This window comes from Triturus cristatus, chromosome 1_2, assembly GCF_964204655.1.
Source record: "Triturus cristatus chromosome 1_2, aTriCri1.1, whole genome shotgun sequence".
Lineage (NCBI taxonomy): Eukaryota > Metazoa > Chordata > Amphibia > Caudata > Salamandridae > Triturus > Triturus cristatus.
This window is the reverse complement of record NC_140580.1, coordinates 422,363,821-422,385,452: the sequence shown is the minus strand read 5'-3', so window position 1 is coordinate 422,385,452 and position 21,632 is coordinate 422,363,821.

Here is a 21,632-nt window from a genome sequence, read left to right as displayed (position 1 = left end):
ACGTGGAAAGCGAGCCTCTCCCTGATCTGTTTGCGTCTCAAGAAAAGGATGGGTCGGTGGAGGGAGTGGTTCTCTCCCCATCTCTAACTCCTGAACAGCAGGAGGACTGTCGCCAGGTCCTGGGGCAGTACTCTTCGTTGTTCTCCCTTGTCCCGGGTAGGACTCACCTGTGCGTCCATGACGTGGACACAGGAGACAGCCCACCTGTGAAGTCCAAGATCTACCGGATGTCAGACAAGGTGAAGGCCAGCATTCATAGTGAAGTCACTAAGATGCTGGAGCTAGGAGTGATTGAACCTTCCAGCAGCCCCTGGTCCAGTCCGGTGGTGTTAGTACCGAAAGCTGCACCACCGGGTGCCCAACCAGAACTGAGGTTCTGTGTGGACTACCGGGGACTGAATTCAGTGACAAAGACTGATGCACATCCGATCCCTAGGGCGGATGAATTAATTGACCGGCTGGGAGCTGCCCAATATCTAAGTACCTTTGACCTTACTTCGGGGTACTGGCAGATCTCTTTGACTGATGGAGCAAGGGAAAGGTCAGCCTTCTCCACGCCCAATGGCCACTACCAGTTCTGTGTGATGCCCTTTGGGCTCAAGAACGCACCTGCCACGTTTCAGCGCCTGGTAAACCAGATCCTCACCGGAATGGAGAGTTTCTCTGCTGCTTATCTGGATGACATAGCCGTCTTCAGTAACAGCTGGGAGGATCACTTGCGTCACCTGCAAGCTGTTCTCCAGGCCCTGAGACAAGCTGGATTGACGATCAAGGCCAGCAAGTGCCAGATCGGGCAGGGGTCGGTAGTGTACCTTGGACACTTGGTGGGTAGGGGAACGGTGCAACCCCTCCAGGCGAAGATCGAGGCCATCATGGCCTGGGAACCCCCCAAGACACAGACTGAGGTCCGAGCATTTTTGGGCCTCACGGGATACTATCGCCGCTTCGTGAAGGGGTACGGTACCATCGTAGCCCCTCTCACGGAGCTCACGTCCAAGAAACAACCTCGACGGGTAGTCTGGACGGAGGCTTGTCAGCAAGCCTTTGAGAAATTGAAGAAAGCCATGTGCGAGGCCCCGGTCTTAAGGGCCCCAGACTTTTCCAAGAAGTTCATTGTCCAGACAGATGCATCAGAACATGGCATTGGGGCAGTGTTATCGCAACTCAACGAAGAGGGTCTGGATCAACCCGTGGTCTTCCTATCCAGGAGACTACTTCCCAGGGAACAGAAGTGGAGTGCAATAGAGCGTGAAGCCTTTGCAGTGGTATGGGCTCTGAAGAAGTTGCGGCCGTACCTGTTTGGCTCGCACTTCCTAGTTCAGACCGACCACAGACCCCTTCGTTGGCTGATGCAAATGAAGGGGGAGAATCCCAAGTTGTTGAGGTGGTCTATTTCCCTACAGGGGATGGACTTTCAGGTGGAACATCGGCCTGGAGTGGACCACGCCAATGCAGACGGTCTCTCAAGGTATTTCCGCCTTAGTGATGAGAACTCCCAAGGGGTTGGGTAGCTCTCCCCACTTTCAGCTGGGGGGGACGCGTGTTAGACCTGTCAGCCCTTTGGGTGGTCCCTCCTCATCATTATTTATTTTGTCCCACTTTTGCCTCAAACCCTGTTTGAATTTTTCCTTTTTGGGAACCACCAGACTTTTTCGTGTTGCTACAGATTCAGGGAGCCATTTTATCTACCCCTGAAACTTCTGTCTGAGGGCCTGGAGCACAAAATGGTGGCCACCTGTGACATCACCAGCATCCACTGGAACCTACCAGCACCTTCCAGAACATTCCAGGAGCTTCCAGAACCCTGTGACCGTTGGAGGCGGTTTAGAATGTTGGGAAGACAAGAGAGGCAGTTGGCAGTTGGAGCTGGCAGTTGGCACCTGACTGGTGAAGAGAGAGGAGCACAGCAGTGAAGGAGGAAGGAGTGAAGCAGCAGGGGTGGAAACTTGTGCCTGGAGTGGGGTCCATAAACCCACCCTTGATACTTGTCCCTACTGATGGATCCCAGCCTATAGCCCTGTGTGGGAAGAAGACAGAAAAACTCATCCTAAGGACCTGAACAGCAGGAACAGGCCTTAGAAGCAGAAAGCAGCAAGATCCTGACCTGAGAACTGGTTTCCCTGGAGTCCGGCGTCGAGTAGCCTGAAGACCTGGAGCCCGAGGTGGAGAAGCGGCGCTGACTGAAGTAGCAGACGTCGTACCCGGAGCCGCCTGAGGTCGTGAGAGGGCGCCGACGGAGGTCGTGAGGAATACCAGAGGTCGAGGAGGAAGTGAACCGAGGTCGAGCGAGCGGCGTCATCGGAGGAGTGAAGTCCGCCCTCCGGAGTCGTCGGAGACCGAGGTAGAGGAGCACCGGAGGTCGGGAGTGAGGATCGCACTCCGGAGTCGCCCGGAGCCTGTGAGGAGGAGCACCGGAGGTCGGGGGTGAGGATCGCACCCCGGAGTCGCCGGAAGTCGACATCGAGGCCAGGCCGGCCGACGTCATCGGAGCCGAGAGCGCCATCGGACCGGAGCCGCCCGAAGTCGACATCGTGAAGAGACTGCCCGACGCCGTCGAATCGGAGGTCGAGATCGAACCGAGGCCACCGACATCGGACCGGAACCGCCTGCCGGCGTCGTCAAAGAACTGACATTGTGCCGAGGCCGCCGAGACCGAACCGGAACCGCCTCACGGCGTCGACACGACTCCAGCGGCGTCGGAACATCAGAAAAAGGGCAGTAAGTGGAGTAGAGGGCGCCTAAGGCCCTGTGGAGACCTGAGAGACTGCTCTAAGGGGCTAGGGAGGTGCTGAAACCCACCTGACTGTGCCTGGGGTGAACTGGGACTAACCTAGAGAGGTTGTGTGGAGAGAGAAAGCCAGGGCACTGGTATACCCCCCTTGGATCTACCTCAGATTAGGCCTCAGCCTTGTCCCAGCCAGGGAGTAGCCCCCCCTCAAGCCTTCCACAACCCTACAAGCTGTGCCTGGGCCATATCAGCCCTTAAGAATTGAAGTGTCATCTGATTATATGAGGGTTGCTGTATACTTTTAATTATTTATTGGGGATACTGTATTTATTGAGTTTTTACCTATTTATTGCTGCACTATATTTATAGGTCCACAGGACTTGTTGGTGTACAATATTTATTGGTACAGTATTTATTGCCTCAAAGTATTTAATTGTCTGTATATATTGCACTTGTATTTATGCCCTGTTATTTATGATCACCCCTATTTATTTCATCAAACAGCCAATATTTATTTGACCTGCACTAATTGAAACTTGTATATTGTGATTGACCTATTTATTTTTCCAATCAGCAACTAAGAGAAAAAGATAAAGAAAGAATATTTTCATAATTTTTACGGTGTAGAGTCGTTTTTGGAACGGATGCACGCATGGTTCTTGTATGGGTATATTGTATGCTTAGCACTGCGCCTGTTTCCTGACCACTCGAGCCAAGCTACCACAGTGTGTTCGGGGAGTCCACCACCACCCTGCGGAGTGGGAGTGGGCGTTTCCAACACTGTCCATCAATAGCTCTTTTTGCATTTGTCACCCCGAGTGGGACGGGTATGCTCAGATGTGAGTCCTGTGCTCTCCATGCCACTGGAATCAAGCTATCCTGGCTGAAGAGGGGTGAAACCCTAAAACCGGTCCTAGGATGCTTGTTTCCAGTTCAGGGAGGACCTGGCCTGGCAGTTCGGGCTGGACTGTTCCCATTGTTATGTTATGTTATAAGGTTCTTTTATAGCGCCTATCACCACCGGTCTCTAAGCGCTTAACAGAAACCACAAACATACTGACGCCTCAGTGCCTGCTGCCTGCTCCAGTTAAACTGAAGATATTACCTTTCCAAACAGGTGTGTCTTCAGTTTTTTCCTGAAGGAGAGTAGTTGAGAGTCTTCCTTCAGACTGGTCGGAAGGTCATTCTAAAGTTGGGGAATGAGTACTGAGAAGGCACAGCCTCCTTTGGTTTTTAGATTAAATCTGGGTTGGGCCAGATTGGAGACAGAACCAGATCGTAAGGGTCTGCCGGGAGCATACTTCCTCAGGCGTTGCTTGATATACTCTGGGGCATTACCAAAGAGAAGATCAGTCTGGCTGCGTCATTCTGCATGACCTGCAGTTTCCTCAGCAGCTTCTGCGATAGGCCCAGATACAAAGCATTACCATAATCAAGCCTCGAGATAACAGTCGCTGAGACGATGGTTTGCAGCGTAGAAGCTGAAAGAATGGTGGTAAGCTTACGTAACTGCCGCATCACGGCCGTGCAAGAACCCACCACAGCCGATACTTGAGGGGCCATGGTAAGATCCGCATCGATCTTTAGGCCGAGACTCTTCACTACTGTGCCGGGGATGGGAGTTTTACCGAGTTCTGGGGGCCAGTACAAATCATCCCAAGGGTTGGCCTTGTTGGTAAGTACCAACACTTCCGTTTTCTCGGCGTTCACTTTGAGGAAATTATTGGTCATCCAGTTGACCGTGAATCTAAGCAGATTCCTTACTGATTCCTGGGCTTCTTGTGTTTCTCCCAGCTGCACCAATAGCTGCGTGTCATCCGCGTAGTTAAAGATCTCGCAGTTTCTACGCGTGAGTTCTTCTATCAGAGGTTGCAGATAGGGCACTGGGTCAAGACATTGGGCACATTGGGCACAGGGTCAAGACTGATTTGCATATGGCTGGGCCCAAACTGGAATGGCATGGTGAGCAAACAATGGATATAGGCCCAGATCTCTGTACTGGGGTGAATGTATGACATTGTTCTGCATTCTGTCTATCAATAGTTCTTTTTGCATTTGTCACCCCGAGTGGGACAGGTATGCTCAGACGTGAGTCCCGGGCTCTCCATGCCATTCGAAACAAGCTATCCTGGCTGAAGAGGGGTAAAACCCTGAAACCGGTCCTAGGATGCTTGTTTCCAGTCCAGGGAGGACCTGACCTGGCAGTTCGGGCTGGACTGTTCCCATTGGGCACAGGGTCAAGACTGATTTGCATATGGCTGGGTCCAAGCTGGAATGGCATGGTGAGCAAAAAAATGATGGATTTAGGCCCAGATCTCTGTACTGGGGTGAATGTATGACATTGTTCTGCATTCTGTCCATCAATAGTTCTTTGTGCATTTGTCACCCCGAGTGGGACGGGTATGCTCAGATGTGAGTCCCGTGCTCTCCATGCCACTGGAATCAAGCTATCCTGGCTGAAGAGGGGTGAAACCCGGAAACTGGTCCTAGGATGCTTGTTTCCAGTCTAGGGAGGACCTGGCCTGGCAGTTCATGCTGGACTGTTCTCATTGGGCACAGGGTCAAGACTGATTTGCATATGGCTGGGTCCAAACTGGAATGGCAAGGTGAGCAAAAAAACAATGGATTTAGGCCCAGATCTCTGTACTGAGGTGAATGCATGACACTGTTCTGCATAGCTATCTGTCAATAGTTCTTTTTGCATTTGTCACCCTGAGTGGGACAGGTATGCTCAGACGTGAGTCCCGTGCTCTCCATGCCACTGGAATCAAGCTATCCTGGCTGAAGAGGGGTGAAACCCGGAAACCGGTCCTAGGATGCTTGTTTCCAGTCCAGGGAGGACCTGGCCTGGCAGTTCAGGCTGGACTGTTCCCATTGGGAACAGGGTCAAGACTGATTTGCATATGGCTGGGTCCAAACTGGAATGGCATGGTGAGCAAAAAAACGATGGATTTAGGCCCAGATTTCTGTACTGGGGTGAATGTATGACATTGGTCTGCATTCTGTCCATCAATAGTTCTTTGTGCATTTCCTTTTTTTAAAAGGCACTGCACCAGTGTAAATAGATCACATATAATCCTATGATGATGAATAAGCACTGTAAATATCACTTCGTTACAGTTCACCACTTTTTTGTACACGGAATGCATCGCATACATGACACCTTTTAAATGCTGTGTTTCTCTTTCAGATTACCCTTTAGGATATTCCCTTTTTGGTATTGTATTTTAAATTAAGACAAGTCTGTCTCTAACATGTAGCATTCACTACCTGTTTATATAGCACTTTATAAAATTTGACATTGTCATTAGAGCTATGTGAGAACGGAAGGGATCTGTTAACCTGTCCTGAAGAAGAAGCAGCACGCTTCGAAACATGTTGACACACACAGGAGGCTTTGTTCATTGAAACAATACACCTCCGACCCACACTATTTTAATAATACTGGCCCCATGGAATATTAAGGTTTCTACTCCACAGGAGCTAGGTATTTTTTAAACTCACCTTCACTCACCCCTGACCCTCCTACTCACTCATTCTTACACCACACATAGTGAATAATATCAGTACTCCCGCGTATCCGTAGGTCGTATCACGCCGCGTCCCGTAGAGGGGTGCAAAGACCTCTTTGATGAAGCATGACACCAAGGGCCCTTTTGGTGTGTGAGGGGTATTTAAGAAACACTATGTGCTTCCAACCATAGTAGGAAACCATCATACATCAGAGAACTATCCACTGTAAGCACATATTTTTCACTTTGCAGTTAACTTGGATATTTGGATCAACTTCACCAGGGAACAAGAACCCTGGCTGGCCGGATCGTCCTTTGGATCCATTTAGCTATGGAAAAAATGCCGCTGCTCCAGTTCTAATGGGGCCAGCGACGTGTATCGAGGACCTGGCCTGGGTGTCACAGTGGGGAGGTTAGAGTGGCAAGGGGTCTAAGCACAATATACGTAACACCGGAGATTAGCATTCAAACACTTGCCATTACCGAGAATAAGTCACCAAAGCAGATGTGCTTGCATCCACTCCCACTTATAACGAAAGGATGGGATCTTTGCCTGTGAAGGATGGACATGTGAAATCACGCAACGATAAAGTCTCTGACACCCGAAACCATGACGCTGATTGCGTCACAGGCCTACAGAGTGCATACCACCACAGACCACAATGGCAATGAAGGGCTTTACAACAGAAAGCTGTGCGTCCTGTGTCACATTGTAGAAAGTTGATTTACTGCCTGGCTTCCTGCTCCTGCTTCAGAACGAGGCAGAGCAGGCAGCCTGAAAAAGACAGCCCATGCTTAAATACATTGATAAGTTTAGAGATACAATCGTATCTCTAAGCAAATCAATCTATATAATATTTTTGTATGTAAATGTTAGAAATTTAAGAGGGGTGCATCCTCTGAGCCCTAATTGAGAAACTACCCCAGTTGTGTGCTGATGTTATTTGCACCGTGATTGCAACTTTGTGTAAACTAGTGGTCTGTGGGGGTGAGCATGAAGAAATTACAAGAGGGGTGCAGGACTTTGGTTAGGATGAAGCAGTGTTGTGAATAAATATAGGAAAAGAGAGCAACCGCTGGCCAGTGTAATGGAGTATAAGAAACATCTTATGTCAGTCATGTCCTGACTAGGAGTAGATGCAAAAGAGGGTTTACAAATACCTCACAATGCCTATTTCTCGGTTTTCGTTGTTGCCGGGATTCAGCTCTGGAAAAGAACTATGCTTAGGACCACAGAACATCAGCATGTAAGAGACTGAGTCATCATACTATCAGTATTTATCACCCTGAGTCAGACTATCTATAGGGCCTTACTTGTCCTCCTAAACATACCAGAGAAACAAGTAAATTGGCACCTCCAGAACACAACACTATTGACTCTCTCTGGAATCCCGGTGGCAGAACACACCTTTTAGCTCTCTCACTCGTACATATCCACAATAAGATAAACAAGAGACATGAAGCTTAGAATATTTATTAAACTATCCTGCTCCGAAATGCAGTATGCTTGCCACAATTAGAAAACAAATACATAATAAAATTACTGTTAGCATGGTCAAAAATCCATTTACTATGCTAATAATGCTAAAAGATGATATGAAAGATCTCTGAGATTATCAGCACCCCGTACCTTAGCATACACAGATGAATGTTCTATATCTCTGCGGACACAGTGCACATGTCTCAAAATTCTCGTTCCACATGTGTGTTTGTGGCTCATGTACTCAGCTATATGCTAGGACATGTGTACACATAAACAACAGCAGAATTTTTTTTCTATACTCCTAATTTATAAAGTTATGCTGAGGTGTCGAGAAGGATCTTAAAAGACTTTGACTAGGAATGCCAAGTCTCTCCACCAGGGAGGGATGTAAACATCCCGGGCTAAGGAAAAGTCAAAGATCTGACCCATCTGTACAGGAATAGTCGTTACCAGGGAGGGTTATAACCGTAAACGGCAACCCAAATGCCACTCAACCTATATAGCATATTGATAATCATTGGACCAGTAGATTGTGCACTAGAAAAGAAAACAAAGAAAGAAGACAAGACATAGAAAATTTAAAGGAATCGTGTCAATAGAGTGATATTTACACCAGTTATCTCCGAACTCCCAAAACGTTGTTCTCTTTGAGTGAAAGGTGCCCCGATCAATTTTAGATATTCTTTTACTGTTCATATCCATTCTATCTTCAGGGGAGGACGAGGGAGAATTCACTTAATATATGCAAGAAGAATTGAAACAAAAATAAGTGATTTTTGTGCCTTAAGAAAAAAAAATTATCCTCCCTTCCAACAACCACCCCAAAAATTACCAAAGCCAGGCTCACCTTGATCTCTTGGCCCACAATCCCTGAAAGCATCTTACCCACTTTATGGCAGAAGATGTGGATCGAAAAGCACTGCCATGTGGACATCATTAGCATTTTCTTCTTCGCACTTAGCGCATTTCTTCACCTCCAGACTTCCCAGTTTTTACAGTTTCAATGGCGTCCAGTAGGCCCTGCGAACAGTAAAGAGATGGTTCTTTCTGAGTGGTGCATTCTTGTGTTGTGTCTAGGTGCTAGTGCCTGGCCCAGAAAAATAATATGGACATTGTTGCTTGAATTTGTCGGTGGTGCCCAGACTAAATCCCAGGAAAAGAATAGAATGCAAAAAACATACACAGGTTCTGTGTGAAAGTACAAAGTGGCACAAAAGCAAGTATGTTTACATAGGAATGTGTGCAATGGAAATGAGGCCTACAACATGCACAGTTTGTCTAACATAGGGAAAACTACACTGGACCTTGCAGAAAACACACCACATCATAAAAAATAATTGTTAGTGTGACTTACCTGTCAATAGCCTGTTGGCAATCTTTTATATGAGTTTGTTTTTAAAAGGGATAACTCAACATAACACAATGTTTGAAAGCCATGCACTACAACCACAGCCAATGTTGGTATTTTAGACAACAGTGTGACACATTTAGGGAATTGTAGTTTCACTTTACTTGTGTAACCACGGATTCAACAATCCCAGCATACAAAGTGGCTTTGCCTAAAAATCATTGACTTTTAGCAGGTTATAGGTGAGGCGGGCCAATTGCCAGCTGGGTAGGATAATATGGAAAAACTAAAAGAAAAGAATGAACATCAGTTAATATCAAATTTCCTTTGATGCCCTCTAAACTTCATCACACATTTGCTTATTTTAAATACAATTCATTTGTAAATTCACATTGATTTTGGTAAATTGTTTCAAAATGCCCTCTTACCAGTAATGTAAATGGAAATGTTTGGCTGTCTTGGTATGTTTGATAGCGCAGTGTTTATTGCGACATTTTAAGAACCAATATCCAGTATAGCTTTTGTCTATATTTGTTAGAGGGTGTACCTTCAAGCATCAGTGAAATGATTTACCTTGCTTCCACTATTTAACATTCTATAGAATAATTGGGTGAAAATATGCCTGGCATTTTGGGGGCGGCAGTGAGATATTTTAAGCTAAGGAGGTGCTGCTTAAAAAAGACCATTGCTGTAAACTGACATATTCTAATTACCCTATCATGATACGTTGCTCTGCAATTATCAACAGATGGGACCTTATGGTGCAGCCAGTACAAATACAGGAGAAAGTCACTTTGGGCTCAAATCCTGAAAGGTGATAGTATAAAACAGGCAAATATCATCTGTGCATGATTTTAGAGCAGCAGCTGGTTCTAAATGAACTTAAAAAATAACTGTAGTGTATGTAAATGCAAATTATAACATATCTTCTCGTGTTGCCATTATCATGGAAGAGGGATGCGTTTTTTCCACCTGCAGCTATTGGTCACAAAGGAGGAAACATTCACAACTGACACTTAAATAAAAAAATGAAAAAAATCTTTTCATTGAATATGTACATGCAAGTGACTGACTTGCATGATAAATAATAGGCAGATGCCTAAAATGAAGAGCATAATATCAAACCATGGACTTGTGAGATATCACTCCAAGTGCAGCTGTTTTGTGTTAAACATTCCATTCCAATACTGGTAAAATGGCAGCAGTGAAAGCAGAATAATCTACCAATGGCAGTGGATCCACCATCACCACTTATGCTTCTGAACTGTTGTGACAACTTTGCTGAGGAGACCATCTTGTAGGCACCGTGTAAATGAAATGAGGGAGCATATGTACAGGCTCCTACGGCCACCACAACATCACTTTTAGTGATGTTGTGGTGGAGATAGGGGCTTCGCCTTATTAACAAGGCTGATGTACCAAAAAATGAACTAAAGGACTATACCTACCAATAGTCCCAATACCATTACCAAATAATCAGTCAGTTGGCAGTGAAGAACGTTCAATCATTTATTAACAAAATACTCTTTAGAGGAGCCTCTCGGAACCTCACCCATCAGGTGCGCCGAGAAGACTGTTGGCTCGTATTCAAACATGAGGTTATATACTTTTCGGTTCAACACATACAATCACTGTAAAAAGAAAAACACCATTTGGTCCTCGAGCTCCAGGAAAGGACCATATATGCCACACATCAGACCAGTACAAAGGCTTGACTATCTATTACTGATGAGGTCAGGAGGGGTGACTCCCTTTCGTCTTGGTGTCTGGGAGTGTATACACGGCGCCTCCAGGAATGCGCTTATCGCCCCCAAAGCCAGATGCGACCTTGAGTCTTAGAACAGTAGAGTGAACAGCCTACCTTCAGCTGCTACCAGTAACTCAGATGAACTGGGGCCTGACAACTGCACGTGATCAACGCGTGATCACGGCCCGTGCTCGAGCATATGTTCGGAAGATGGCGTCTGTATGGTTCTTGGCCTACTCTTTTAGCAGTAGATATACAGGGAGGTAATAAACGAGTTTCCTCCAAGCAAAAGTATATATATCAAACAGGGATTGTATGCGTAGATGCATCATGCTAACATAATATAGGTCAGATACTCCTTACATACGGGAAATCAACTTTTTTATCCCTCAAGGCTTAACGCTGCCTTGTAAATAAGGCCCCCTTTCACTCTAGCTTGAAAGGGGAGGGCAATGGGTGTTGCTGTGGGTGTTGTGCTGCAACACCCATTGATTTTGACGCTGACCCATATTTACAAGGCCAGCATAAATATGGGGCAGCGCCAAAATTAAGACCATGGAAAACCTGGTCTTACCCTGGCACAATGAGGAGACGTTTAATTTCTCTTCTTTTTTGCTGTTTTCATGTGTGCTGCGTTGTGCAGCATACATGGAAACAGCAAAACACCAATGATTGTTTATGTGCAAGTAGGCCCCCCTTACTGTACATAAACAATCATTTATCCAGCACACATAGAAGTTACAAAGCAGAATTCCAAGATTGTTTATGTCCAGGTAGGGGTACCTTCCTCCACATTAACAATCTTCCGTTCAACACAGGCACCCTTGCACTATGGTGCAAGGTTTCCTGTGTTAGCGCAAGCCTACTACATTAAGTGTCAGCACAGGGGGAAACGCAGGGCTGCACCATATTCTTGTGAACATGGTGCAGCCCTGCGTTTCTAAAGTGATGGAGCGTGGCGTTATGCCAAGGAGGCTAACACCACGGTCTACCACTTAACTTGTAAATTGCCCCCAGCAGATCTTATATTTATAGATGTGTAGTGATAGTAAAGTAATTTAGTTATGTAAGTTGTTATATAAGTAAAGATATCCATTTTACAATGGAGGTGACCCTTCCTGCCTGCAACTCCAGCCCTTTGCCAATAGTGTGTTGGAAATCCTTTATGCAGTTTTATCAGATACCAATTCATAGACTTTTAGCATACCACGCAACCCTCTTAAATTATAAACCCAGTGCTAATACGAATTAAGACAGTAAAGTAATTTAGTAGGTCTGGAATATTTTGCAGAGAAAATGTACATGAAAAATTAACCAGGCACGGTTTCCAGATACAATACTCAACTAATACATTGGGATTAGTGTAAAACTCTGATTCCTGCACGTTATTTCCAAAATCTCGTAGTCTGGAATATTTATACCTCCTGGCATTACCAAACATGACAATGCTGGTTATTTCACAGGGCAACAGATATTGGCAGAAAACCACCCAACTGGAATTTGGGCCCAATGTCTTTTTGAGGAAGTACTTCATTCCAATATGTAACTTGTTGCCACAGCACTGGCCTGGTTGTGGATATATTATTATTCTCCATGCTTATCTTTCCCATCCTTCAAGTGCCTATTTTTTTGTGCTTACAAATTTTATCTGCATGTGTTTTCTTATTAAAATGCAGATTTATCAGCACAATATGTTTCATCCACATAAACTAAGCTTTGTTTCCCGAATTAGGCCTTGCTGCTATGCTACAACAGCTACCTCATAATTCCCATTCTGTGATAACTGACATAATCAATGCATTCAATCATAGATAATCAAGATCATCTGCAATTCTCTTTCATTCATCCATCCACTCTTCCACCCATCCGTCTTTTTTTGCTTCTCACATACACATATTAGTCCATCTACACAGCCTCAAATTTGCCCACCCATAAAAAATAATTCCCATCTATAAAATAGAAAGACCAGTTTACCTTACCAGTGCTTGTTGTTCTTGCATCAAGTTGCACTTACTAGAAGTATGAATTTATGTACAATACTTCAGTTTGTTTCTTTAGGTATGGTGTAGGTCAAGACCTTCTATTTGTACTAAAGGATATAATATATGCATATAGGCCCTAAATATGATGTCGGGTGGAAAGTCATCTGAAAGCTGTTCGGAGGCTTTCCACCCGACATCATGGGTCTCCATCCAATTGCGTTATAATGATACTGGCTGTCAGAGGGCAACCTATGGGGGAATTCCGCTCTGCTTCCGACAGGCTCTGTCATGTCTGTGGGCAGAATGCTAATCTCAAAATGACAGCAGAGCCAGCCTCGGCTCCGCCGTCAGGATTACGATGTCGCTTTCCATATGCCTTTCATGGTGGTCCGCGCACCATGAAAAGGCAGGCACAATGTGACTTTGGGGGCCCCTAGTAGGCTTCCCTTCCCCCTTGGCCCTCCACTATGGGGCCTTGGACATCACTGCATCATGTGGCAGGCACTGAATGGTGCCTGCAACACACAGTGCTGGGATATTTCATAACATACATTTTTCAGTTGCAGCTTGTGCTGCAGCCCTTTTCCAGTCATCGCACAAGCTGCATTTGGAAAATGGATAGTCCTGACCGTCCATAGGGTGGTCGCATCCTAATGCTGTGGGTTAAACCTCTGAATATTAGTCGGGCAGTTCCATTCCGCTACTGTGCCGACCGACATTGTAATCAGGCCCATAATAGTTAACCTCATTCAGTCATTGACTTTTTTGGCTCACAACCTTTCCTTTATTAGCCTGACACATTGTCAACCACACACCGGATCAGCCCATAGGAGTATTGTAGCCTCACCACCAGTTTATTGGTTACTGGGATGTAACTTTCCACCTCCATTGAGATACATTAGAACATACGAATGAGGTCCGCTGTAGTCAGGAGTTGAAGCACAGCTGGGTTGTACTCGACAGCCCAGCTGGGACCCCAATGAAGCATGCCACCAACTAGGTTGGTGGGAGAGGGGTCTTCTAACAAATCCATTGGATCCATTGGATGTCAGTGCTCGATAACATCATACTGAGTCGATAGAAGTGGCAACACCTACCTATGGGTTTCGTCCACGTTGTTTACAGTCTATAAAAAGTAGGCCATAAAAGGAGAAATCGTAACACAGAAACGATGGTACGTTATGCGAATTTGTGTTAATTTATATTTTAAGAGATGAAGCCTTTTTCCCATAGACAAGTAGACATAAAAATATGAATAGATATTTGCGGTCACCAGCAAACCAGGTCTGTTTTGCATATGTAATTTAAAAGCATACAAACCGTTTAAAGAAATATAGTGGCAATGCATGTTTTGCACTGAAATAAAATGGACCTCTGAGAACCAACTTAAAAACAGATTAGCTATTCGCGTTTATTCTACATCAGCATGCATTAGGAGAACTATTGAGAAAACCTAATTCTTTTTTCCACCAGGGCAAAATGAATAAAGCATATGTCTTCTCTCTCTCTAACTATATTTGTATGCCAAACTGAAACACAGAATGGTCCCCTGAAATATCTGCTGTAGAAGGTCATGGTCTTTCGACTCCTATATTTATAGAATACAGTCTCCAATATGCCAGTGCCAAAGCTTCACTCAACAACTTTTTTCATAGAGAAAAGGTTAAGTTATTGTACCAAATATTAAAGTTGCAATACTACTAAGATTGATGATCGTTTGACAAAAGGAATTTTATTTTGTGGTATATGTTACCTACTGGTGGTTGCCAGTTGGTAGTTACAGTTAGGATCTAGTTTCCATAGGAAAAGTGTTTTTTGATTTGCCAATAACTTTGGCGCTGTTTGACTAATCTTTGCCAAATTTTACAAGCTAATGAGCCACTCACTTTAGCTGTTGTGTTGAAAGTTTTGGGGTGATCCGTCAAGCCAGGGCCGAGAAAAAGGGAGGGTACCAAAATTCTTTTACTCTATGTAATTTCAATAGGAAACTGTTGACGCAGCTACAGTCTGAACTGCTGAACGGAATTACACCAAATTCATCAGAAAGGTAGCTCTTGGTCCTGATAGCATGCAGCACATCAAAATTCAGGTAACCAAAGCAGATCCCGTGATATAATCAGTTTGTCTTTTTATCTATATTTTCCTACTCCATTTATAGGACTAAAATTTGGCCCATAATACATCAGGTCCTCCGACAGACCGGAGAATTTGACAGGGATTTGGCAAATGACTAGATGAAATATTCCCCTTATGAGGACCTAGAACAAAGACAATATTTATATGTACACCTTCTCGTAGTACATTTATATACATCTCTTTATCATCATTGTAATGAATAATGACAAACTCAGTTTCTCTGTTTGCTTTATCTATTTTCTTTGTAATCATATACGAATTGGTCATACAGTCATACAGTCATACAGTCATTCAGTAACATGATATTGAATCTGAATATTCACTCAAGATCACAATACAGATGATTACAGTAAAATCTCAATCAAGGAACATAAGTGGAGTGGATAGTGTAAGAGACAAAAGAGCATATTCAGTAACCTTTCCGGCCGAGAGGGAAAGCTGGGGCTATGAGGTATGAGGAGCAAAGTTAAAAAGTCAGCTTACAGACAGCATCAGCCATGTACATCAAAGAACAGCTCACACGAAATGCCTCAGATAAATCTAACACCAACGCTCTTCTCTCTCTGCCTCTGACTCTCCTACTCTCTGACAGACAGACTCTAACTCATAAAAAACTCGCTAATAATTATACCCCAAAGTCTAACATTTCTAACTTGTTCATGTTACAAAATCCAGGAAAAACCTTCTCCAATTGGCTGTCAGGCACAGGGTGGTAAATCACACCACTTCCGCCGCTCTTCCCTTTCAAACTTCCGTTGTTTAATTCCATGCTGTCATCATCGTCCTTCAGCAGAGGAAATCAAGTTCTCTCCTTCCTCCATGTACACACATTTCAGAAGCATTTGAAACTATTTGGCAGCACAGTTTATCATTAGAAACTCAGTTTTTCCTGCAACAGTAAGAAGCATCGTAGATACATTGGACACGTAGCAGGCACTCGTGAATAGAGAACACAATAGACAGCTTTGAAGAAATAAACTCGATGTCTGTATTTCTACATTCTAAATCAAAATTAACCCTAATGCCAATGCTGAGGCCTTCTTGTAAACAAGCAGTTTCTCCAGGAGAAATAAACAGACTTTATTATTTATTCAAAAACTAAAGCTCCATTTCATTTATTTTCATTTCAACCTCTTCATTAGTATAATAGAACAGAATCATTTTGAACTATTATTCTGTAATTATTATTTTGCTTGGTTATGTTAACACACAATACACATCTTTTCATATTTTACTCATGTTTCAGAAATCGTTTGTGGCCTACTTTAGTCACAGTGTCATTTTTCCCACACCTTTCTAATTCTGCTTTTGACTGCATGTTAATATTTTCAATTGATTCTAAACCTTTGTTAATAACACACACTATAAAAGGTGCAATCCTAGCAGGTTTTATTTACCCAAAACCCTGCCCCATCAATCTGGAGAGCACTCCTTTTGGTGTATGGTGTAAATCCGTTCAGTAGTTCCTGAGAAATTTAGAGATTAACTGTGGCCGCTGTGGATCTGTGAACCCTCCCGATTTCATGCCTGAGATCAGATTGGCTGCCAACACTTCAAATCAGGAAGTGTTGGCAGCCATCTTGTAACTCGGTTGAAATGTGAAAAAACAAGAAAAGGGGACTGGGTAGAAACACCCTGACCCCCTAGACCTTATTGGCATTTTTTCTGCTGGAATTGTGGTGGATCAGCGAATCCCGCCAAATATTTTTTTTTAAACAAAGCACAGGCTCCCGTGCTTTGTTTAATGAGGCCCCTGGGTGGGCCAATGTCATGAAGGATGTAATATGTGAGGTCATAAGTGTTAGAATAGAAAATTCATGCTTACGCATCGCTTTATGTAAGTTATAATTAGCAGCACCATTTTGGGTTCAGACGCCTTTTTAGATGCGCAAGTGAAACTAACCTTTTGTCGTTTCTGAGAAAAAGGCCCTGTTAGGTTTCGTTTCCCAAAATGATGACACTTTCCTCATTAATAAATACATTGTTCATGTGCTGTATACCTTGCCACTAGAAAAAGGTCCTCTCCCACTTGTCCAGTGGCGGGTACAGGGAGAAACAACCTTGAGCTTCTAAGGTAATGTATGACATGAGAATCAAAACCTTATTTTTTTTTAATTGCACTGTCTAGTTGCATCTGCTAGGTAAATTCCATTATGGGCGTGTTTTAATCCAGTTACGGATAGTATAATATTTATCTCTATGCTTTTGATTGTCAGTCCCTCTGCAGCATTCCTGAGAGACTAGGCAGACTGGGCTCAGCTCGAGTGTTTCTGAATAAGCATATTAGCTTGTGTTCTCTGCTGTCTGACCAACTCTTCATTTGTATGGAAGGCTGAGAGGTGTTCGTGAGTGACCCTGGAAACCCTATTCGGGCCACTTCCTTCAGTTGGTGCCTGAACAGGGACTCCTTCGGGTTATGCCCCATCCCTTGTCCGTAATCAGAGGGGAGGATGGGAGCACCGTCAGGTCGGACTGAAGGCTCAGGGATCCCCGATCTAACAGTTTGGTACTCAGTACCCAGTGGTCATCCCGACTGGAGTCCTGAATGGGGAAACCCTTGGATTGACCGTTTAGTCTGAAGAGTTGGCAGTGGAGAATAAATTCATTTGACCTGCATATATCAGGTGAGTTTGTTTTGGTTCTTTGTGGATATGGTACCATTTTTATTTGTATTTCGTACAGCCTAAGTGCCATCTTTGGGATAAAAGCAATTGCAATTGTTTTGCTAGGCATAAAACAGTGAACTTGTTTTCTTTCGAGAATGCCTAGTGCTAGTAAATTGTTTTCCTCGTGCTGTTGTTGTTGTTCTGCAGATGCTCGATTGGGGGAAAGTCAGCCAGCTCCTCCAGAAGGCACCCCAAATTTTGATATATATGTGAAACATGGTCTTGAGCCCTATTATGTTTACTATGTTATGGCACAAATATACGAGGGACAATGCCGAGTTGCAGTGGGCTTTGACGGGCACTTTTGATGAGCAAACGATTGAGTTTTTGCAAGAACAATTGTTTAAGAAAAGAAGTAAGCAGTCAATGTTCGATTCCCTCAGAACTTGGCAGAAGGAGGCCAGACAAAGGCGATTAAAGGTGGGGGGGGATGCACGAAAGGGGAGAATGAAAACATTGATGCAGAAAGCTGTAGCACATGATAAAGAAAAACAAGAGATAGGGTTTGAGCAGCAGGATAAGAGATTTCAGTTGCAAATTTATAAGTCTTATATAGCTAAGAAGGAAGACAATACTTTTGTGGAGGAGTTATTAGATAATCGACTCCGTAACCATGTGTCCCGCAAAGGATATATACTACTGTTCCTGTGCCATCACGGCCGCCTTTTACAGCTGTTTCCACTATCCCTGTATCTATTGCTGTTGTCTCGATGGCTGCGGCTTTGGCACCTCCTCCTCCCTCTTTGTCTTTGCCGTCCGTGGCAACTGTAACTTTTAGCACCCCTCTCACACCTATTGTTTCGGCATCCCTGTCTCCAGCCCTTTCTCCTGTGGTATATTCGCCAGCGATGATTGTACCCGGTAGTGTAAAGAGCGAATGGTTCCGTATGTGTGGTCTGAAGTAGGGAATTAAGAAAAACAGGTGGTGGCTAATCAGGCTGCACAGTGGGGTCGTAATCTCACTTACGGTGTGGAAGACGTTTGGAGTGTGATGAAATATTATGAACCCTTTGTAAAATAGCATGCCCTTAAGGATATGTCTGCTACGCTGATTAATCTTTGGGAGCAATGTATTAAGGATGCTGCCACACAGGTTTTATAGGATATTAAAGATCGTGTATATGCTAGTAATATAGAGCCTGCCCAAGTTTTTGCCTGTGTTACGACATTCATTGCTACAGGGGTAGGCTACTTGAGAAGAGTCCCACCACGGTGTCCCCGTTTCAGATGAGAGAGGTTCATCCTCTCTATCACCCAGAGATACCGGAGTTAACAGACGGGCGAGGGAATGTCACTCGTGCGAGAGTGGCAGCCCGTTTTCAAAAACCATGGCTTTATACTCTGTGGAAACAAAGTGAAGTTTTGTCTCATTTGCCTGATCCTAGGAAAACTCCAACAGCATATTATAAAGAATTAACTGAAGCTGCCTCTACCAATGTAATGACTTGCTGATAGAGAAATGTTTTTTGGACTTCGTGTTCTGGTTGATATCTGGAGACAGATTCATACTCGGAGTTGGGGGATACATGGGACCAAATTAAAGTATGGGATCAGGAAAGGAAGCCAGGTGATAAGCCAAAAGCAGAGATACTTGCTTTGCCAGGTCGCATCATCACGAATAGGCATCTTATTCCACCAAGGAAAGTTGATTGGGACATGTTAACGGCTTGTCGACAAAACAAGGATGAGAGTGTGCCTGATTTTTTCACTTGGTTCGTAGATGTATTTCTGGATTACAGTGGGCAAGATTTGTCTATTGAGGGAGGTGTTCAGTTGTTTGTTAATAGATTTGTTTCCAATTTGCTTCCTGAGATTGTGACTATATTGCAGGCTTCCGAAAGTACCCGGTCCACCTCTTCCCCTTCCGTTATTTTGAACATGGCACAGCATTATGAGCAAAAGCATATGGATTTGAAGACAAAGGTGCTGTTGCAACAGGCTTTTAGTGGAAATAGCAGTGGACATGGTGGTCCTGCCCGACAGCTTCCACGCACCAGTAGACAGCTGAATACTATGCCTTTGGGGCCGAATCAGTGAGCTTACTGTAAGGAGGAAGGTCACTGGCGTAGTGAGTGTCCCGTGCTTTTGCAGAAGGAGGCGGTCCCTAGAGGATGAGCTTTTCGAGGACGGGGCCGTGGAGCTGGTGGGGCTGATAGAGGGCAGAAAGCTGCGGTCTCACAGGGTCATTCTGATAATAATTACTTTGATGACCATCATGTTGGACAGTACTACAATGATAATCATGATATGGAGAAAGTGACAGGGATATAGCATAGCTGGGACAGCCAGAGACAGAGTGGGGGAGCAGTTCCAATACCTGTAGACCAGCGTAGTCCTTATGTAACAGCGGACCTGCAAGATTCGGCTCAGGAATTTTTGGTGGACACAGGTTCAACAAAAAGTTCTATTTCTCGAAATATGTCTGTCCATAATAATGTTTGAGTAGGTTTTTCTGGTGTACCGGTTGTAAGTCCCATTTCAAAACCTCATGAGTTGACTATTGGTCCTTTTACTGTGGATTCACAATTTTTGCTGACGTCTAATTGTGGCAAGAATTTGATGGGTTTGGATTTGTTGAAAAAGTTGCATGCTACGATGTATTGTTCTCTGGCGGGTGTCTATATGACAATGGGTCCAGATGTAGTGCGCGCTAAACAGTGATTGTCCAAAGATGCACCACTTCCTGTTGAACTTAAAGATGTGCCACACACTCTGTGGGCGATAGGCGACACAGATGTGGGACTGTTGCAGATATCGCCCGTTTTGATACAGGTTAAGGATGGTGCTATTTTACCTCATATCCCTCAGTATAAAATACCGCAGGCAGGAGAGCGAGCCTTATTGCAAATTGTGCAGGATTTGATTAAGAAAGGAGTGGTTGAGGAGACAACTGCTAATATTTGTAACAGCCCTATTCTTCCAATTCATAAGTGGACACCCTCAGGTTCTCTTGATGAGCATGAAAGATGTTTATCTTTTTGTGATTGATTTGCAAGAAGTTAATAAAATAGTGGTTCCCCAGTTTCCAGTGATCCCTGACATTACAACTCTTTTGACAATGATTCCTTCTTCTGCTAAATTATTTTCTGTCATTTATTTTATTTATTGTATGCAATTTATAAAGCGCGCAAATACCCGTGGGTGTCTCGGCGCTGAGGACTGTGACCAGGGAGGTATAACACAACAGTTTATTGATTAAAGAGCCAAGTCTTTAGTTGCTTCCTCAAGGTAAGCAGGGAAGGGTTGGTCTTTATGTGGGGGGGGAGCTTGTTCCAGAGTTTAGTGGTGGCGAACAGAAAGGATCTGTCGCCCCAAGATGCTTTTTTTGTATGGGTGATGATCACAAGATTAGCTGTGGAGGAACGTAATAGTCTGGGGGGGGGTTGTATGGGCAAAGTGATTGCCTGAGGAAGTTGGGTCCAATGGAATGGATAGCCTTATAAGCGAGGCAAAGAGCCTTGAACTTGGTTTTGCTTCTGACAGAGAGCCAGTGGAGTTGACGGACCACGTTAGAGATAGGTTTAAATTTGGGAGTGCCTATCGGAAGCCTAGCCGCTGTGTTTTGTACCAGTTGGAGTTTGTTAAGAACTCTTTATTGGGTATTAATAAGTAGGCTATTGCAATAGTCTACTTTGGACATGACTAGTGTGCTGATTAGGGTCTTAGCGGTTGTGGTTGGAAGGTATGGGAGAAGTTTCTTTATTATTTTGATGGTGTAGAAGGCTGAGGAAACTACTGCATTTGCGTGGTGCATAATCGACAACTTGGTGTCGAAGATGACTCCGAGATTTCTTACTCTTGTGACTGGTGACGGAGGTGAGCCTAAGTCTGCTGGCCACCAGAGAGGGGACCAGGCGGGTGAAAGATTGCCAAAGATCACCACCTCCGTCTTGCTGGTATTCAGTTTGAGGCAGTTATTTGCCATCCAGGAGCTTATGGCAAGCATTCCCTGCTGGAAGTTGGCTGCCACTTTAGCTCCGTCGTTGTGTACCACCAGCACAAGTTGGGTATCGTCGGCGTAGGATGTTAG